The sequence below is a fragment of the Cheilinus undulatus genome, linkage group 8 (genome assembly GCF_018320785.1).
Source record: "Cheilinus undulatus linkage group 8, ASM1832078v1, whole genome shotgun sequence".
NCBI lineage: Eukaryota > Metazoa > Chordata > Actinopteri > Labriformes > Labridae > Cheilinus > Cheilinus undulatus.
Genome location: NC_054872.1, coordinates 5,766,014 through 5,784,695, shown reverse-complemented (window position 1 = coordinate 5,784,695; position 18,682 = coordinate 5,766,014). Strand labels below are relative to the sequence as shown.

Here is an 18,682-nt window from a genome sequence, read left to right as displayed (position 1 = left end):
TCAACAGAAAACCTGTTTCTTATTTCACCAATGGAAGCTAAAGCCTGGCATCATTTTTAAATCTTAACTATTTTAAAGAATGCACAAATTAATTTAATGGTCTCTAAAACTACCTGAAAGATCCACATACATCTGACATTTACAAGTGAAAATCAAGGAGACTCAACTGGATTAGGAGCAGTAAAAAAAAACCACACACTTGAGGATTATTTGGACAAATAATCCTTGACAAAGGCCTCGCCCCCTTAATCATCTGAGCCCAAAATGGGCGAGTGTATAGCCTGAGTCAAAGAGGTAAAAGCTCTTCAGGGCTGCTAAATTATGCTGTTTTTCTCTGCTCATAACTTTCAGTGATCCCGTTTGATTTTAATTTTGGTCATCTGATGTAAAAATAATTAGAAGCTTGCTTAATGATGAAAGTTTCTCTTCTAAATTAAATTATCGTAGTTCATGATCCACATGAAGCAGGCTCAGTATAATAACAGCTGTGTGATTGAGTTAGCAGCACACCCAGCCCTGCATTAGCCCAGTTACATCAACATCTGACTTTGTACTGACTGTCATTCCTAACAGGCTAATAATTACAAGAGATTTAATACATGCAAGGGCTGTGGCTTCTTCAAGGATGATTTCAGGATGATGAAATTCATGCACTCGTTCTGACACTAATTCTGTTAACATTCAAATAAAAAGTCAAAACCAGAGCTGAGGACACTCCACATGAACAACAAACATAGGGCTGATCAGAGCGCCACATCAACTCATATCCATTGCATGAATATCTGGGAATGCTCCCATAGAAAATGTTTGGGAAGGGAAGGACTTTTTAGAAAACCTTCAGAAGCACTAATAGCTGTGGCAGAACGACAAGGAGAAAATATTCTGAATATTTTCTGTGCTCTTTTGCGCAGGGAGGGTACACATCACTAAAAGAGATGTGCAAAACATCTCCTCTGCCAAGACAAGCTTTCAGTGTGGCTCTGTGCTCAGGTTTTAACAAGAAAATTGGTCCAGCTCCGATTAAAAAGCAACGTTCCTACAGCGACGTCCAAGCTAACAGCTACCTCAACAGCAGGCCCTGGATATACAGAACAAGTCCACCATAATGATCGCAGACCCATGCTGAAACAGACCAGCTATGGGTTGCACCAGCTGTATGTAAATCCAAACGTAGCCTAGTTTGAACATAAGTTCTTATGACAGAGTTTATGCTCTCCTAACATTTAATCTGCTGCACCAGCCATGACGGTTTCAACGTAGGCCTAAGTTATAACTTAAATCTCACACCTAACTCCCACTAGGTGTAAAATCCTCCGTAGTATATGGTTGTCATAGTGATAGCTCTAAAGACGTGATAAACCAGCAGTTGAGGATTTTACCGGAAATTTGGAGTCAGCGCTGCGTTCTCCATGATCAATAACTGTTGTTTTCCATGAGTGGAGATCATTTCTGCCGTCCACTCTTATATCATCTCATGTTATTAGCGTTTTCACCACTCGATGTCAGTGTTACTGGCTCTAGGTTTAGGCTGTAGGCTTCACAATACCCACATAGGCAAAATGCCTTGTCATATTTTTCATCCACACTGGATGCTGTTTGATGATTAACGGCAGTTAGCAAATGTTATTTTTAGCCGTTAGCATCTGTAGCAAACACAGGGTTAACAAATGCTTTTCAGTAATTGGTTAAAGTAAGAGAAAACGTCATATCTAAGACAATATTTTGGTTAGTTTGGACATAAATCTCTACTAGTTAAGATCAACCTTATGTCTCTGTGGTGCAACTGAACAATGACACAGCTTAAGTTAGAACTTAACTAGTTTCACCATAACTTTACACTTTACATCATAACTTAAGGCAGAACTTACGCATAGCTGGTGCAACAGGCTGCAGGAGAGCAAAAACAGTGCTCTGTGCTTGTTTTAATAAAGAATGTTATCCAGTTCTGACAAAAGAGCCACTGAAGCTAAGTCCGAGCTAATCACTCCACTAGCAGCCATTGTATACAAGCTTTCACAGAGCAAGAAACCCTGTCCTCCTTAACTTTCATATACTCATGCCAAAGCAGATCAGCAGATGAGTGAAAACAGCTTTCCCAACATGAAAAGCTTACAGGGTTGTTTTTAATCTTTATTTCATACAGAAAAGTGGTGCAGTTCTAGTAAAACGGACACAGTGCTAAAGCTACATCTGAGGTTTTACAGCAATGAAGGCAGCCATTAGACTAAACCCCGCCCGCAGCACAACTCTGTATGCATGGCTCTAGTTAGCACAGTGGAGGCAGCCATTACTGGTGACTTTTAGTACAAGCAAACCCAACTCTGTATGGTATGACTCTGAAAGCAGGATCACTCAGTCAGTCAGTTACTCAGACACAGACAGAGCCATCTGTAGGACTGACCTCAGCGGCTAGCCGAAAATGGGAGAGGCACTTGGCTGCAGACCTCGAGCAGACCTCTGTGGTCCGGCATTCAGCAGCAGACCTCTACACTGGGACGATGACGGTTGCTGCTCTCACACATGATGGACAAACAAGAAGAGCACAGGAACACATATAAAAACTCTTTAAAGCCATTTTTTGTAGGTTTCAACTAAAGCATTTGATCTGGAAGAAAATGTTAAGGATCCAAAACAGTGGAACTTTCCCCCTATGAGGATTACAAGACATGAGACCATCATCTTTCAGCAAAAATAAGTGATGATAGACACAAAAATGTAGACTATTTACCACTAAAAACACAAAACTTTTTTCTCTATTAGCATTTTTATTTTTTTGTGAAAATACCTTATGTTCAGTATCAATTTTCAGTAAATTTCTACCGTTAATTTCAATCCTCAGCCATTGCCATGGAAATCTACTAGCTGTTGTGAGACGGCGATGACATTTCAGCCATGGAAACCCATTCCATTAAGCTCTCTATGCACTGTTCTTGAGCTAATCTGAAGGCCACATGAAGTTTGGAGGTCTGTAGCCATTGACTCAGCAGAAAGTTGGCCACCTTTGCGCACTATGTGCCTCAGCATCCGCTGACCCCACTCTGTCATTTTACATGGCCTACCACTTGGTGGCTGAGTTGCTGTCGTTCCCAACGGCTTCCACTTTGTTTTAATACCACTGACAGTTGACTGTGGAATATTTAGGAGCCAGGATATTTCACCACTGGACTTGTTGCACAGGTGGCATCCTATCACAGTGCCGACCCATTCTTTCACAAATGTTTGTAGAAACAGTCTGCATGCCTAGGTGCTTGATTTTATACATCTGTGGCCATGGAAGTGATTGGAACACCTGATTTCAATTATTTGGATGGGTGAGTGAATACTTTTGGCAATATAGTGTACGTCATCGCCCCAGTGTAGAGGTCTGCTGCTGAACGCCCCACCATAGAGGTCTGCAGCCAGATCCTCGTGGAAAATGGTCTGTATCAGCCAATCAGTGATCGTTATCAGCATCAGTATTGGGGCATTCCTTATTTTCAGGTTTTGAAAAATGCCCAACAAGATTTGCTTTCTACCCCCAAGCTGAAATGGATGCTGTAAAAAGCAAAGCAGAACTTGTTCTCTGCATAAAATCCCTCTCTCTTTTGGTCTGAAACTGAGTTACAAGCTGACACCACATAATTGCATCATAACATATTAAAAGAGCTTCTTTCATTCGAGTTTAGTCTAGTCTGTAATGTTTCCTCTTGCACATCACTGCTAAAAATAGGGCCGTTTTGCTCTTTGAAGTAAGGAAAACTTCTCGCTTTCGAGGTTAATTCACATTGTGCCACATTTTCATGATTGTCTTCAATGTCTGGCAGGGTTTAATTGGATTCTTTTTAACAGAGGTGTTATTCTGAAGCACTGTAGATAAACTCCTCTGTAAAGGTAGCTCTACTTAAGGCTTTAGGAGAAAAATCTACTGACCTGTAACTGTCATGTTCCTTATAAAATCAGTTTAAGACCTCTACACTCTGTAAACTGTCAGTCACCGCTCTCTCAATGCTGCCTTCCAGGCTTACATTGAAGCTCCAGCTTCCCCAGGGTTACTGGTTAGCATATCTGTTTGCTCTGGAGATGATAAGCACCCCAATGATGTGGTGGAAGGCAGTGCAGGGCGGCCTATAGAGTCTAATGCATTTTAATGAGAATCCTGGAAAGCCAAAGCTGATGGAGGGGAGTGGTGGCGTTTGTGCTGCGCTGTGCTGTGGCAGCTCATTCAGGCCCCGAATGTTCATCATTCTTTGGGACTAACCGTCCCCCCTCGTCTGCGTTAACCCCCCCATCTCTGTTTATTCCCCCTTTTAAATCACCTTGGAAAGCCCTGACATGCCTGGTCAATACCAGAACCAAGAGAGGAAATAAAGTCATCATCAGTACCTCTTCGGTCTTTCTGCTCCCTCTCTCTACCTGCTTTATTTTCTTTTAGCTGCTTGATTGCGGCTCTCCTCTGGCAGCGATGATGTGTCCCTATTCTTTGTCATCTTTATTCGTGGACCAAATGCGGCCTGTCAGGTTGGATCAAGCTGCCTGGAGCTCAGTGTGGCACTTTGGAGAATTAATGGCCCAGCAGCCATTATCGTGCTATACAAAGACAAGTCTCCTGCCCTCTCTCTCACTTAGCATTTCTTTCTGGAACATGTTTGGACAGACAGGCACATACACACAGTTCTATTAAATAATAGTGGCGCTATGCCATCCAGTCTTGTGAAGGAAAACTAGGCTGTCTGCTGCGTTAACGAGCGGCAGTGAGTGTCAGAAAACGCCCCTAGTCTGTGTTAGACACATCTCATGTCTGACTACTCGCCTGTTCCAAAGTGAGACTGATTACTTTCCTGATTGATAGCCTGCTACTTAATAACTTTTTCGCCCTTCTCTATATCATTCACTTACAGCAGCCAGTATACCTCCTGAAATACTGCAGATATAAGACGAAGACTGTTCCCTACACCGCCTCTTCTCCCTACGGACACAGGAGAAACAGAGGCTGATGTGGACAATCTGCAGACTGTGTGTTAGTGTGTTTGTGTGCAGAAGTGACAGACAGACAAAGAAGAACAAAGTGAGAAGGGCATCCTCTAAAAACACCACAGCCAAACACTTCAGCACTCCTCGGGACAACAGGCAATATTTCAGAGAGGGACAAAAATAGAATACCAATGCAGGATGCTCTCACTCCTAAGCTCTTAGTTGCTGCATCCCGTCCATTTTTATAATGTTTGTGACCTCATATAGGTTCTTTGCAGATGATGTCATGCTGCAGCAGAGAACTCCCGATGGGGGGCAAGAAGTGATTTCTGCATACTACATAGGGATTGCACTCAGTGAAGAAATGTTTTGATAATTATTAACCTTGCAAAGCAGATGGATATGCCCATTTCCGTGTTTCTCACTGGCGAATCCATCTTGCAAAGCTCCCGTCTGAACCGTTTGGGCCTGGTTAGAGGAACAATCAGCAGCAGTAGTAGTAACCTCAACATTATGTGTGTATACAATCACCATCAGCTAGCTTGAACCAAGCCAGCCGATGGTGCTGCCTATGATTCAGTTCAGCTGTCAGTTCAGTTGCAGACTGCTGGTTTCATGGAAGTTGAGCAGATAAATGTCAAGTCAACAAAAAAGTGTTCAAAGTAGGATATTCATATTCATGCTGTGAATTTTGGGGTTGATCATGTCTGTCTTTTCATACAGGTACTTCCGCATTTAAAGGCTCCCGTCTTCCTCCATAAGCTGCATAAGCAGGACATGTGGCGCTATAAGCAAATACATGAGAAAAATCAGTCAACAAACATTTTTAGTCATAGTTTTAGTCAACAAAATAAGCACTAGTGTGTCAGCATTAAGTTAAGCTGCAAAGCATTAGTTTGCCCCACACTGGCAAAGCCAGGTTTGTGAGATCCACTTGGAACCACTGACAAATAAAGATTGATACCTTAATAGGTGAATCTGAATGGCTAGCCTGATGGCTGAAACCTCTACAAAGTCAATCCTCTTTGTCCTTGACACCTAAGACAGGCCAAATAAAATATTAAGACAGTGAGAAACCCGAATCTTTAGGCAGTACAAGTCCCTAAAATGCCTGAAAACTATTGCACTGGGTCACTGCTTTTCAAGAACTTACTGCAAAAAGAATCTGTGACAATTTCTGAACTAGCGCTGGAAAATGAACTGAAAAAATATGGCCCTCTGTAATTTTCAAATTGTCGAGTGCAATATTTCTTTAACTTGTAATCTGTGCCTAAATACCAGTTGAAAACTTGTTTTGCAGCAGAGATGTTTTGCATTGCAAATCATGCAATCATTCAAGTATCACTTTTTATAATTGTCAACAAAAAAATCCAACTTTTTTCAATTTTTCACTTTTTTCTTATTAAATATGAGACTGACATAAAAAATCATTACTCAATTTAAAACAATTCATATCCAAAATGAAAAATCATCACTAGATTTTCTTTTTTTTTAATTGTTCAGCTCTTGTTGAATCTATAATTGTGTTGGTTGTAATATAGAATGATTTATTGTGTTTGTTGGAAAATACAGAAGATGAAAAACCTTTCAAGAAATAAAAAACGAAATAATAATCAAGGAAAATATTACATTTTGATTATTTTCCCAAATTGTTCAGCTTGACTTAGAATCCAGTTACCCTAGACCTGAACAGGATTTCTATTGTACTTTTTAAATAGTTAACATTTAGGACAATAAATTCTCCATAATCTGCAAACAATAAACAAAGATATCCACCATCTTTGAGATGAGAGTAGCTCTCATAGAGGGAAATAGAGAAAGGGTAAATTCATTACTTGAAATCCTCTACAGACCATTATTTGTCTTGAACTTACGGTGGAACAGACCACACCTGGTCATGAATCTACTTCTAAGTTAAGTGTCTAAATATTTCTGATAATTTGAGATGCACCATTTGTGAAAATAAGGGCTGAAATGATACTGATGTTCAAAACAACAATTTAGCCAGTGGTTTTTAAAACACTTTTTTTTGGTGTAACACTCCTAGTACCTCAATATTTTCTCTCCATGAAATCAGATCAGAGTTTGTCCAACAGGTCACCTTTTCTGCCCTGTAAAAATCTCTTACTGTATTCAATAGAAACACAGGCACGAGTTTGCTGCATGTTGGCTTTGTCTCCCTGCTGTCACAGCTCTGTCATTCCTCCTACGTTTTACCTAAAAAAAACTCTGTGCAAGTGACTGATTCAGCACATAGTGGAGGTGTGCCAGGAGCTTTTCAAAATAAAAGCGGTATGTACATACAAACAGAGTTTCTCCATAGAAATGCTAAAGTGGTCTTTTACTTTGAAAAGCGCAAACCGGAAGTCCTTTGGTTCTGTGTTTATCTTTACCTGAACTGTGTGGAAACAGAAAGCTTCATAAATAGTAGAAGTTCGGGGAACAACTTTAGTAAACAGATGCATTTAGCTTGTGGCCTTCAACAGGTTCATCAGGAAAAGAATTTCAAACATATTCTGCAGATATGGACACAAATATTTGCTACAAGTAGGTAAGTATGGCTCTGCATTTATCGTTTTCCTGTCTAGATAGACAGATAACCGCTTGTGATGCAAATAAAAAATAGAAGAGACCTTAAATTTTTGAATTCTCCGTGTGTAAGATGTGCTGCGTCTATGGCTGCCAGTATGCAACAGCGGTTACAGCACAGAAACGGCGAGCGCCACGGAGCTGTGACGTCACAGCGCATGGCAGCCTCCTGGTGAATTTATAAACTCAAATTACTCAAAATGCAGATATCTAGTGAGTTTTTTCGTTCAATATGTATAGGAGAGATACAAATATCTATACAACAAGATAAACTGGTCTGATCATGCAGGGTTCCTTTTAATTTTGACTAAAAATGTTTATTGACAGCCTTTTTTCCACGGCAAAAACTACACTAAGACCAACAAAAATAGATCTGTGATGACTAAAACTGACAAAAACTACATTTAGTTTTCATCAAGATGACTAAAACTAGACTAAAATATAATGTAGTTTTGTCAGACATTCAAAATCCATGATATTTCTCCACTGTGGGTAAATCTGTCAAAAAACAATGTAGCTGTAGCTATTCTGCCTCTCAGCTGTAGAAAGCAGGGACCCCAGGTTTGGCAGAGTGCAGAGAACACACTACCATGATCTGGTATCGGATTTAGGCAAGAAAATAAATGCTTGGACTAAAAGAATAGACTGAAATGTGAGGACTTTTTATGGACTAAAACTAGACTAAAATGTTTTGAGTTTTTGTTGACTTAAACTAGACTAACACTAAAAAGGGTAGAAATGACTAAAATGCATTTCATTTAAAGACTAAAACTAAGACTAGAATTAAAAATAGCTGCCAAAATTAACAATGCGTTGTACCTAAAATTGGTGAAGCTTGGTGTAAGTTCATGAAAGTCATACCCCTAGCTGTGATCAGCTGATAGCCAGCTTCACCTCCCCCACCCCAGCTGCCTCCTTTATAGCTTTAAGCTTGTTGCACCCTCATATTCAGATTCATGCTACTATGGATTAATTGCTTCTGAAATAATTTCATTGTTTTCAATACATATTGTTATAAATGTATCTATTAATATGGGGGTTCTAGTGATGCACTCCCTAGAAAGTCACAACATGCTGACTAACCCAGGGAGCTTTAGAGCAGAGCGTTCTCTGCTAAGTAAATGTACATCCATTTTGCAATAAAATAGTTAAATATATGATGAGAGTGTTCCTGACTGAATTTAGGTTTGACTATTGAATGATTTATTGCTTGAATTTGTTGAAAAATGCATAAGATGAGAAACCTAATAATAATTGCATGTTGAAATTTTGTAAATCATTCAGGCCTAATGATAATGGAGGTCCTCAGAATAAAATGGTTTATGTTTGTGAAACACCTCAAATTAAAGCTGAAAGTCTACACTTCTTTTGCATCTTGATTGTTTTAGCCTTTGTGTTGGTAAATAAAGGAAAATGATTAAAATTGTGTCATTGTGAATACGGATTTAAGTGCAGAAACATTAACGTGCTCCTTCAGTGTGTGTTGAGACTTCCTGTAAAGCACTGACTTCATCCTTTAGTGCCGCTTTTAAAAGCTGTACGAGTCTGTTCTGCACAGCAGTTAGTGAATGTGGAAATACATGAAAATCAGTTATTTTAGAGTCACGACTGCATTTTCCCCCTGAAAATGCAGGAGTATTCACAGAGGGGTTATCCAGACTTATCTTTTCCTGCATAAGTCAGCGTTTCAGTTTGGTGAAAAGTTGCAAAGAATGGCTTTGAATTATTCCAACAGAAAGAAGCAGAAACGCAGATCAAAGTGAGAGCATAATGGGGAGAGCTGCCAGTGCACAACACAAGATCCTGTTGCACTTCTCCGCTCGCTGCAGACAGAAAAGAGGGCAGGGGAAACAAAAGAAATCAACACATGTCAAATCATATGGGCTTGGGGGAAACAAGATGTGAGCAAATTTCACATTAACTTTAAGCCATGGTTTTCTCTATCTCAGAACTCATCGGTATGTTCTGACGATTATTGAAGGCGACTGCCAACATTTCAGGACTCTCAGAGTCAGCAGATAGTCGGGGCAAATTTCCCCTCCAATCCACCAGCCATTGTTTACAGTCTCACTGTCTTAGGACACACAATGGAGTTAAGAGAAAACAGCTGCACTCATTTGGAAACCTCTGTTCACATGAAATCAAACTAAACTGATGTGCAATCGAGGCTAACAGTTTGCTTTTTGGGGCAGTGTGATGCATCACTTTTTCAGTGACTATATTTGAGTCTTTTTGCCTGTATTAGACAGTGTAGTTAATAGAGATAGCGAATACATATATAGAGAGAGTGTGGGGGAATCCGTGCACTCAACAGCACCAGGATCAAGATATCCTCCTGTGACCAGTGCACCAAGGACCGAAGCCTCTGTGTTTGCCTGCAACTGAGCTAAACTGACGCCATGATTCATCATTTTTACCCTCCACACAAATATTTTTCAAAGCCCACCCAAGATAGAGAAGCACCACTGCATCAGTTTAACATTAGTACTAGCAGATATCGTCCCTGGAGGCAGGCATTGGCCAATCTGTGAATAATGTGGCATAAACTGACGTCAGTAGTGGATGTTTATCAGTTATGCTGCATTGTTTTAAAGCTGATCCCTAGACCCAACTACTCGTCAGGGCTGGGCAATAAATTAGATACTGATTTATTAAAAATTACAAGACTTTATGCAACTATTGCCTCAATTTAAGAATTCCTTTAAGTGCTTCACAATGTAATCACAATTATAATTGTAATTGCCATGTCAGGCTGTGCAATTAAATAATTCCATAAAAGGCTGCAGTTATTTTTGTATGGAATAGTTACTGAAATGTTAATAAAAGTGCCTGCAGAAAAAAACTTTTTTTGCAAGTATTGAGGTATTTTTAAAGCAGTAAAACTTCAGGTTTTGTATTTCTATACTGCTTTATACTTGTATACTTTGAGCTGAGAAATACAAACTCCAAAAGCAAGTAGACTCATGATACCATTATGTATTATATCATAAAAGCAAATGCAAATCACAATATTCCATCCATTCATCCATCTTCTTCTGTTTATCAGGGACTGGGTCCGGGACCCAGAATGCGTTTATCCCTCCAGCGCATTCTGGGTCTTCCACAAGGATCCTCTTCCTCTTCCTCTGGGTCTCCCTGCCCGGAAACCCCCCAAAAGGAGGCGTCCAGGAGGGATCCTGATCGGATCAAACCACCTCAACTGGCTCCTTTGGACGCAAAGGAGCAGCGGCTCTACTCCTAGTTCCCTCCAGATGTCCGAACGCCTTACCCTATCTTTAAGAGTGAGCCTGGCCATCCTGCAGAGAAAACTCATTTCGGCCGCTTGTATCCACGATTTCATTCTTTCTGTCATTACCCAGAGTTCATGACCATAGGTGAGGGTTGGGAGGAAGACTGACTGGTAAATTAAAAAGCTTCACTTTCCGGCTCAGCTCCCACTTCACCACAACGGTCCGGTACAACGCCTGTAAAACTGCTGACTTTGCACAGATCCGGCTGTCAATCTAATGCTCCCTTCTACCCTCACTCATGAACAAGAACCCAAGACACTTGAACTCCTTCACCTGAGGCAGAGGCTCACTCCCCACCCAGAGGGAGCACTCCACAGTTTTCCGACAGAGAACTAAAGCCTCAGACTAGGATGTGCTGACTCTCATCCCAACCGCAAATCCCAGTATTGTCCAGAATATTTACAAACACACATCATTACAAACATGTGCAGCAGTGGAAAAAAAGGTATCACCAGGTATTCATCCTGGTTATCACAATCATCGCATCTCTAGACCTAGACCAAGATTACAAATGTATACCAGACAAAAATGCTGTCTTTTTCCCGCAGCTTCTTATTGGATCGCTGATAACACAGTGATACTGACATACATCTATAAAACTGTCTTTGGGTCACATTTTACAACAGGTAATTTAGTATCATACGCATCCTTTTTACAGATCGTCTAATATCAGTGGGTCGTAGGTATGACCAATCAAAGGATACAGATCTGAAGCAATGTTTTGAGACACTATGAAACAACTCTGTGGACATGTAAATCACATCCTGTTAAAGAGTTCAAGGATAATATTACGGCTTTTTCGTTTTCACAGACTTAGTTTAAAATACAGATTTTTTAATCACGATTGTATAAATCATTGATTCAAAGGCTTAAAGAGAGAGAGGGGAGAGAAATTAATCCCCAAACTACATGAAAATATGACTTAATCTGAGCAATCAAGCAAGAAATCTTGCAGCAATTTTTGAATCTGATTTTATCTTAAAGGGGACATATTATGCAAAAATCAATTTTTCAGGTTTTATAACAAAAATATATATGCCTCTGGCCTGTCCATAATCCCCTTAAGTATCAGAAAAATCTATTTCCTCCTGACCCCCTCTTTCTTTACCTTTCAGAAAATGTGTGTTGAAACAAGCCGTTGTCAGATTTTCCCCTCATGATGTCATGTGGGGAGTTAGCCCCACCCCCAGGTTTGGTTGGCCCTCCCTGCTCGGAAGAAAGTTCCACCCTCCTCTCCTGATCCTGCTGAGAGGAGGCACATCCATTTCCTGAGAGGGGTGTGGTCAGGGGCGGAGTCAGGCAGCTCAGCAACATTTAAAGCCATAAACACAGGAACGGCACGTTCTGAGCAGGGCTGAAACAGAGGGGTTTTTAGATGTGCAAAAATCCAATCCTGGAGTGCTTTTCAGCAACAGACTTCACAGGCATGTTTTGGGGACCTCTGAGACCAATATAAACTTGTCTTAAAAGGGTAAAATCTGTCCCCTTTAAGAATCGCATGTGGGTTGGCACCAGTTTGGCTCAGTGTGTCAGCAGGCACCCATGTACAGAGACCATCGCCGTCAACTAGGGGTGTGACGAGACACCTTTCTCACGAGACGAGACAAGATTTGGGCACACAAGACACAAGACCAGTCAAGATTTCACACTTTTTTTTAAATTTTGGAACAAAAAATACATGGGTGGATAATATGTCCTTTATACAACTAATAGTCATAGCTGCAACACATTCAGGTCTACTCAATAATGTTTGAACCAACTTTGACTCAAACTGTACATTTAAATGCTCTTCAAATCAAACCTTTAATTTTAACCGTCTACAAAATCTTTAATTTACTACACTATACACTCATCGCTACAATTACGATAACTAATTTTAATATTATACTTAGTCATATATAGTAAAAGCATTTAGATTATTTAAGTATTTTAAGCACCGTTTACAACAGACCGAAATATAAAGCACTGCATCAGTAAAATCACACTATTTTTCAACCTCTTTAAGGACATCCATATTTAAAACACTCAAAATACATCTTTAAGTCAAAAACACGTAATTTAAAGAAATAGATTACTGTATCGTTTTGTGGTCTTTTTTCTCAGATGAGCTTTAACAGTGTTGGACACGACGCACAGATAAGCGTGTGTGTTAATGTGTGTGCGTTGGTGAGTGAGTGTGTGTCTCTGTCTGCTGTCATACAACAAACAGGGCGCATTTAACTGAAGCTTTAACTTCGCTTTTTGGAGCTAACAGTGGACTCTATGGCACTCAAACAGAGTTTGTTTTGCTGAGTTTTCCACTGCAGTATGCAGACCTGTTGTGCTACTCGTGTTAAGCTTCTGACTGCTGAAAGCACAGCCAACAGCTGATGGATGTGTGACTGACAGACGGTGAGACGAGAAGGAGATATGACGAAGCCGCGACTCAAAGTTACAAAGTCACAAATAGCGGCACTACGAGCGAGTCTGTGCGCATGCATGAACTAAATAAACGCTGTATTCTCCTCATGGAGACTGCACAGGCTTTCACCAGCAGCATTTCATCAATTCACACAGTTATGATGATGCATAGGTGGATCATGTGCGGCCCAAGCAGCGCACACGAGGGGGTGGTTGGAGCGGTCATCTTAGTGGATATCGGATCAGTTTCGTTTCCTCATTTGCTCTCTCACCAACAGTTTTAAAGTGTTCAGGGCATGTTTGTGATCTTTTATAACTTCCAGTTTGGTATTGTTTTCTGTAAGGAGACCTACTGCTCCAAGTGTGCGCAATATTGATTTCGTGAGATTGATTTTCCCGCGACGAGAAATCTCGTGGTGTTTTGATCTCACGACATCTCGTGGCACGAGAACTCGTCACACCCCTACCGTCAACATCCTGGTTTCAGGATCGATTCCCAGTCTTGCCACTGCTTGGTGCCTGTTGTCCCCCACTCTTTCCTTGACTTCCTGTCTCGCTTCAGCTATTCTATCTGAATAAAGGGGGAAAAAGCCCAACAATGATATCAAAAAATCCCATGTGGGCTGTCACAAAACAGCATTTTTGCTAAAGTAATACTATTTCTCTCTCTGAGCCAAACAGACTAATGCATACATTTTTACTAAACCTCTAGACTACAATAACACTGTTTTAATTCTGCTGCAGGAGAGCTGACAAAGACTAAAGGAGAGCTCACATTAGCCTATTTTAAAGTCTGACACTTGAAGATCTGTGAAATCTGGAGCAGCTCCTGTTCAAACTGTTGAATCAGTATGTTGTAGGATTGGTATCAAATCATGTATCCCCTTGGCTACACAGATAAACACTGCTTTGTTGTCAGCTGTAACACATATTTTAACCCCTTCATGACCAATAATAAATGTTAGTCTGATTTGACAGATCAACATTTTGACAGTCAGCTTTCTCTATTAAAAGCTGTAAATGTGGATTTCATCACCAACCTAAATAAAACTAACCACAGATTTAAAATCCTCCACTATAAAAGGTCAAGTCTGTCTGAAAGTGAACCAGAGCTATAATAATTTTTAAACTTTCCTATTTTAACTGGTTAATAGAATTTGTGTTTTTAATGTGGATGTGTATTTTATTGTCCCTTTATTCTGTAAACTGCTATGCCATTTTATGCTGTTACATATTGAGCATTTTCTGAATCATTAACTCAAAAGCTCAACTAGGGACAACAGTTGGAAATTAGCATCACTATAAACTGTGTAGTACATCACATTCATGCTCTGTTGTGAAACTGTTAAACTGTATCGTCCCCATCAAATAAAAGAAATTCAGTCAATCACTCAAATTTCGTTTCAGTTTTTCTACACGCTCAGTAAGCATCAAGAAAGACTTTTACAAATACAATTACAGCTACTTATATTCACCAATTAATTCCAAAGAACAAACCAGTAATCACAGACTATGATGATCCTCTGATTTGTGCAACGTGTTGTATTGGTAACTGAGGTTGCACTGCTGGCTGATTTTGTCATGATGTCCTCAATTTGTTGTTAAGTGAAACATAACAGTAGCCTTGACTGTTGAGGAGGGGGGCTCCATGCGTCTAAGAATAAAGAACTAGGGACTCTGGGACGCTGGAGATCACTGTTCAGCCCTCCGTAGGAGTCGTGGGAAAAACTGGATAAAACACTGATGAAGGAGGGTCCCACTTAACATCCCTGGTGAAGGGCGGGTTTCCTGCCACACATCGGTCTGCATGGTTGACTTGTGGAGGCAAATAGTAATGGATCAGGGATTTCTTCACTGAGCACTGATCCTCTTTATAGGGCACAAGTATCTCGTGTTTATTCAGAATCTGTCAACAGTAGCGCTGAGCATTTTAGCAAAATTTAGACTAAATCAGAAATGTCCTCCTGCAATTTTCAAAACTACAATAGTACACTATTTCTTTAACCTGACATGTTGCTAAAATACTAGTTAAATACAATGTTTTGCAGCAGAGATGTTGAGCCCTACAATTCATGCAAACATTTAAGTTTATTTTGTTTTAGAATAGTTCACAAAAAAGCCGTAATTTCCTTTTTTATCTAACTGAAAATTAGATAAAAAATTTAATTCAATACAACAATTATACTCTATTTGCAGTATTGGACAAAATGATCCCAACTAGATATTTGTTCAAAGTCATTCAGCCCTGGTTTAATCTATCTAATATTGTGTTTAGGGATGACTATTGAAATCCGGTACCAACACAGTACTGGTACTAACACATCTGATACAAACTGAACCAAATTACAACACAGATTTTGATGCTTCATTTTGGTACCCCACCACTCCAGCGTGACCCCCTGCCACCCCAAATGAAAGGCAAAAATTAGGTTATAGACTTGTATGATCCCTTTTTTACTGCAGGGCATGAATGTCTCTAAATAGCTGTGCTTTCTGGAACAGTGTCGTTGCTCTGCTTGTGTTTTCCTACCATGGACAATGCCACACTGACTGGCACACTTGCTTTATTTTTTATTGTTTGTCTTGGACAGCTACGGAGACATCAATGGTAGCAAATGAACGGCAAAATGGTCAGCTTTCAGAGGAAAAAAAAGACTATGTTTTTATGACTTACGGTTACGGAAGACATGATTAGAAAGGCACAATGGAGAGCTTTCATAGGAAACAAAGTTAGTTCCCAAAACTTACAGTTCAAATGTCACCAAGTGATTTATTAAGTGATGTGCCTACAGCACGGGTCAGTGCCGCATGAGCTCTAAGGGCTAATATATCGGCTACATATTGGCCGATGTGGATTAATCTGTGCTCTAGTGACAAGGTAACTCTTAGCAGTGGGCTGAGGTCTCCTGGTCAACAATCCAAACAAATTAACAAAATCCCAGTGGGCAGACATGGCTCAGTGTTTTGAGGACTGATGTTAGAAGCCAGCAGTAGGGGCATAAAACAGTTCAACAAGACAGGGCCTACCATAAACATGTTAGGCAACTAGGGCTGCTCAATTATGGTGAAAATCATGATCATGATTACTTTGATTGGCACTGAGATAAAAATAATAAAACACAATTTCCTGCTGATTTGACAATATCTGCAACCCATGCAATTATCAAACTGAGACACTTTAAACGCTTGTATAATAACTGCAAATGCAAACAAATTTGTGGAAACAAAGAATTATCTTGAAATAGCAGTTTATAAAAACAATAAATTAATAAAAAATAATTACTTTTATGGCCGAAGTGTAACAGCAAATACTGAAACTTATAGACAAAGCAGCATGTGATGTGATACGGTAATTCTTTGATCACTCTAATATTCTTTACATGATTCTGGGGAGCTCAAATTATGACTGAAATTTAAAACAGATTAATTGCCGAGCTGTACTAGCAGCTAAAATCTGGCAGAGAACCTTACTTGAATGACTGGATTCATACAGACGCTCTGATAATTAGTTAATTAATTACACAATGTTTGTTACAACAAAGTAAATCAGTAGAAATACTGCTGCTGTGAGTACAAATACAACCATAAACAGCTATGTTCCACTTCAAGGAGCTTGTTTTCCAAAGCTATTCTGTGGCAATGCTTTTCTCATGTAATGATTCCAACATCCTACGGCACAATGAGACGCTTCTCTTTATACCAGGGATTTGGCTTGCTTCTCTGCGTTTCTTTCCACTTTTTTTTCAGCCACCAATTTGCATGTGCAACTGCTGAAGTGTAATCATAATATCTACTAAAAACTGGTCAATTTAACTACAAAAAGAAGTTACATTACATGCAGAATAGGACAGCTAGATTTGTGATGAATAACATTTTATGATAACATGGAGAAAATAGATGGGGATGGAAATCTAACTGTGCACATCAACTCTGCTCTCAGTTACTACACATTTCTGTTGTTTGGATCTAATATTGCAGACTAAAATAATCACAACAATGCCAGCTCATACCCCTTATTCCAGTTTAGTGATCCTGGCTATCTGTGGTGTGCTTATTTTAGTCACTTTCATATGGCAGCAACAACAGAGATGGGATTTATTGTGCAACTGCAATCTGCTCATAAAGGCTGGGTTTGGTTAAGTAATATGTTGTTTTCTGTCAGCATTGGTCCTCTAAATTTGTGTAGTATCAATTGAAGTGCATTAAATAACGTGATCAAATCCATTTAAAGCGTGATATATAGGACAGAGGGAATGCGGCGCTTGATAGCAGCATAGACGGCAAATATTTACTCAATTGTTAAGTACGTGAAGTAGCCTATATTTCAAATTAAAAGCTTTTTTATGGTGTGTAAAACCAGCAGCTCTGCAGAACTGAGACGACTTTGGCTTGTATTAGAGAATATATTTTTTACAACCATCTTTGTGCCGATTTTCCTCTCAAACTGTCAGTCAGCTGGACACTCATCTGAGATAAACCAACACCTGCAAAGGCAAAGCCCTGTGACAGATAGCTGGAAGAATTATATCGACACAGTCCGTTTGTGTTTCCTAAAAACAAATAAAAAGATGAAGTATCTGTGTGATGATTCTTACCTCAGACCTCGGTGAAAATGCAGCTTTTTGTTTCTCTGAGGACAGTTGAAAGGTTAGCTCATTTAGGCAGCATCAGTGGACCTCAGTAATGTACCAGCCTTTTGCAGAGACGGTCGTGAACGGGAACACAAGGCATGTAGTTGGGAACAAAAAGCGGTAAAATAATGGATACCGAGACTAATACTCAAAAACAACGGCGTGTTCAGTCATTACATTGTCCCACACTACGCCGGGGCTTTTTTGGTGTTGTTTACCAGCTAGCCTAGCTCTCAGAAAGGCAGAGACACAGAGCAGCTGCCTGGATACCGACTCCACTCTGCTGTGTCAAGTCTCCACCTACCGCCGAGGGAAATCCCGCGCTCAAATCTCGCGATGACACCCGGCCTCGCTCATTTGCCATTGATGATTATTGCATCTTGAGCCCATTAATTTATACAGACGTAATTAGAGAAATACTACGAGTGCCGTATTCTTCAAAACGTAACATTTACGGTTTTTTAACAATCATAATAATTTATATATATATTATCTAGGACGGGTTTTATGAGTCATATGCACAGGGGTGGCTCTCACCCCTATTCTGTTGTGGCCCTTTGGAGCGCGAGGCCCCTCCTTTACCTATCTGCATCAACATTTATCCAAATGTTTGTAGTGTTTAAAGTTTTTATGTTGATCCACCAATATTTTATGTATAAAAAAAGTAATTGTTTATGTATCTATAGACATGGAAACCTCGTCATTAACGCCATTCTATTGGGTGATGGTATTATATTATTATAAACAATTAACCAAATTAAGTGAAATTTTTCTGGCTGAGGATGGTTGAGGATTGTTGACAAATGCAAATTGGATGAAATA

The 18,682-nt window shown here is 39.9% G+C and overlaps 1 protein-coding gene across 2 annotated transcripts in view; it reads right to left on the bottom strand.

The window, feature by feature from the left end:
* The window catches only part of pomgnt2 (protein O-linked mannose N-acetylglucosaminyltransferase 2 (beta 1,4-)), a 42,429-nt gene extending 24,314 nt beyond the window's left edge, over positions 1 to 18,115 (bottom strand). Inside the window, exons 1-2 of one of the 2 annotated variants that reach the window (XM_041793899.1) lie at positions 17,825 to 18,115; positions 2,402 to 2,508 (exon numbers count right to left, since the gene is read on the bottom strand). The gene's annotated coding sequence lies outside the window, so the exon portion shown is untranslated. The remainder of the gene's footprint in view (positions 1 to 2,401; positions 2,509 to 17,824) is intronic. The other variant, XM_041793900.1, reaches the window with a different exon arrangement.
* Between the last annotated feature and the right edge of the window lie 567 nt (positions 18,116 to 18,682).